Raw genomic sequence first — 3507 nt, forward strand, 5'->3', positions numbered from 1 at the left:
AAACAAATGAGATGAGGCTGCTATCCACTCCCTCTGCAGGTTACTAATCCCTGCCAGCAGAGGGGCTACACATACCCCTGTGACTTTTACAATCAACTAAACCATTACAGGCTCATGTGCATTAACAAGCTTCTTTGAGAATGCAAATATCAATATACTGGTAACTCTCCAAATGTTTTACACATTACTGTAGATTGCTTATATCACCAGTTTGTTGTTTTTGTTCTGTTTTTGTTTTGTTTTGAGACAGGGTCTCATTATGTAGCTGAGACTGACCTGGAACTCATTATGTAGCCCAGGCTGGTCTCGAATTCACAGTGATCCTCCTGCCTCAGCCTCCCGAGTGCTGGGATTACAGGCGTGTGCCACCATGCCCGGTTATCACTAATTCTTTTCTGAATGTTTATTTCATTTTTTAAAAGGGTAGTCTATGAATATTTTAATAAAATTTGAAAAATATAAAGTTAAACATTCTTTATTGATCTGTTGCCGTATCTTCTTCCTCTACCCTCGATTATCAGCCCTTAAGTGCCACAGGAACCAATATCTTACACTTTACTCACTAAGAGAATTAAGCACAGTGCTTGGCATCTAATACAAGATTGATGGTCTGGTGATTGGGTGAATGAATAAAATAGAGTAAATAAAAATAAAATTCCTTTCACCAACTGTAGTCTAGATGGGAAAGAGAAACAAAGTCTGATTTATAAGTGTAGGTGGTGCAGAGATGCCTGCCCTGTACAGTGAGACATAGTGATGTTTTACTGGACAACCAAAAGCTTCAAGGGAGGGCTGGGGATTTGGTTCAGTGGTTCCACTACCTGCTTCAAAAGCACAAGGGCCTAAGTTCGAACTCCGGTAACAACAACAACAACAACAAAAAGCTTCAAGGGGCTCTGAGAGGTAGTACAGACAGTTGCCACCAGGGATAATCTTGTCATGGTTCTTGTTGGCAAGCATTTTCTTTACAGCCACACCAGGAAAAGTACTACTCAAAATCAAGACCTCAGAAACCTTGATTTTAGCCAGAATTGGGACTGCCTGTAATCCTAGCACTTGGGAGGTAGGAGAATCATGGTGAGTTTGAGGCCAGCCTAGGCTACATACTGAGTTCAAGGCCAGCCTGAACTGCACAATGAGACCCGGTTGAAAAAACAAAAACAAAAACAAATTGGGGGTGGGGGAAACAGGCTCTGTGCTAAGTACAGAAATAATTTCAAGACTTATAATTACTTGCTGAACATTTCCTTCACCACTCCATCAGTGAGTCATGGGCTGTACACTGTGAAATTCTCCAAATGGAAAGCCTATGAAATAGTCTCAGGTCCAAACAGCACTAAAAACTCATTTGCCACAAAATGATAACAAGTAGTTGTTTTACAATTTTTCCAGTACCATCTGTACTAAGTAGCTATGAGAGCTGGTCCAGAAGTTACAAACAGGCAAATCAAAGTCCAAACCTTAAAGAACATCTGACAGGTGATCATTCAATCATAGCAAGTGGATCCAGGTTAAAAGAGAGTGTTCAACAGGGTACAGAGGTATAGGTGAGATATATCTGGAGACAATACTGCATGGAGTTCTCAGGTCAGTGAAGATTAAATCAATGAGGAAAGCAACACAGACAAGAACAGACAGCAAGGTGAGTAGTAAGTAGACAGATCAAATCGCCAATCAGGAAATGAAATGGTCCAAGAGAAAGGAAAGGTGGTTGAATCAGGGCACAATGTAGTACTGTCCTTGCTCTGCAAAAGCAAAACTGATTGGCTAGTTAACTCGGAATAGGGTTTCTACAATGCATTAAGAAATGCTTTGGGGTTGGGGATTTAGCTCAGTGGTTCTGCCACCTGCCTTGCAAGTGCAAGGCCCCGAGTTCAATCCCCAGTAGCAAAGGGACAGAAAAAAAGAAAAGAAAAGAAAGAAAAGCTTTGCCAATCTCTGGAAACTCAAGGGAGGTAGTCAAGCTCACACAGTCAGGAAATGAAATGGTCCAAGAGAAAGGAAAGGTGGTTGAATCAGAGCACAATGTAGTACTGTCCTTGCTCTGGAAAAGCAAAACTGATTGGCTAGTTAACTCGGAATAGGGTTTCTACAATGCATTAAGAAATGCTTTGGGGTTGGGGATTTAGCTCAGTGGTTCTGCCACCTGCCTTGCAAGTGCAAGGCCCCGAGTTCAATCCCCAGTAGCAAAGGGACAGAAAAAAAGAAAAGAAAAGAAAGAAAAGCTTTGCCAATCTCTGGAAACTCAAGGGAGGTAGTCAAGCTCACACACTTTAAATCCACATAAAAGTAAACATAAGCAGAACTCTTCCAGTAAAGACTACTTAAAAGCAATACAAAATGACAGCATGATTGGGTTTCACCGTAGTTTCCAGTTATTGTCACTAACTTAAGCAATTCTCATAATCACTCCAAGTTTGAATTACATTAAAAAAAAAAAAAAACCAAGCGTGATACCACATCCCTGTAATTCCAGCCCTGAGGCCGAGGAAGGAGGATAGCAGTGAGTTCGAGGCCAACCTGGGCTGCCTAACTCAGGGTCAGCCTGAACTACAAAGGGAGACTCTGTCTCTAAAACTACACACACAAAACAAACACACAAAAAACTGAAGTAGGAGATCAGTGTAGCTGTGCATCCTGCATTCTGTAAACCCCAAATTGCTAGCCTGTTATTGAATTCAGCCCTCATCTCAGTGGAGGTAAAAATGGCATCTCTGCGGCCACCTTCACTGAAGATTTCGGGACCATAGGCCTCCTGTGGCATGCCTCTGGGGCTCTTTGTGATTCCTGGCTGAATAAAGCTTGCTGAGGGCATAGAATACTGTGAACAGAGAAGCCCGTGGGGTGGCCCCATGCCAAGAAGCTACAGGAAATCTCGCGACAAGAAAGTAGCCCCGAACATCCCTTCATACTCCCCGAGCCCTTCTGAAAGAAGGGCGCGATTCAAAAACCTGTCATTTCGTGAGAAAGCTTTCCTCCTAGGAAAGAGGCAACACCGGGTGGAGAAGCACTGGCCAGTTGTAAACGGTTCTGCTCTGTCAAATCGTAAAATCGGTGGAGGCCACAGGTTGTCCACGAGGCGGAGTCCTCTAGGAAGGGGAGGCGCTAAGGCAGGCCTCCCGCCTCCCAGTGTGTGTGGGGGGGCGTTCTCCATCCCTCCCTCTACCCCTGGCTCACAAGCGAGGTCTGAGCAGGATTCAGAACTCGGGTCCGACCTTAACAAAGCTCTGTCACTCGGGGTGGAACCTTCCAGGGTCCAGACTTCGCAGCCTACCGTCACTGCGCCTGCGTCATTGGGCTCCAGCAGTCTGCGCCTGCGCCAGGCCGGCCCGCGCTCTTTCAAAAGGGTCTCGTGCTCCGCGCGGGGCGTGATGGGACGGGGCTGGACCTAGGCACTTTACCCTCCCCGTATTCTTTTTAAAATTTTGAGACAGGGGAGGCGTAGGACGCCGCGGTCTCAGCGGAGGCGGAAGCTCGCCGGCGGGCGTGGAGCCCACGGGTCCTGGG

The sequence above is a fragment of the Fukomys damarensis genome, unplaced genomic scaffold, assembly GCF_012274545.1.
Source record: "Fukomys damarensis isolate Sample0158 unplaced genomic scaffold, DMR_v1.0_HiC HiC_scaffold_23, whole genome shotgun sequence".
NCBI lineage: Eukaryota > Metazoa > Chordata > Mammalia > Rodentia > Bathyergidae > Fukomys > Fukomys damarensis.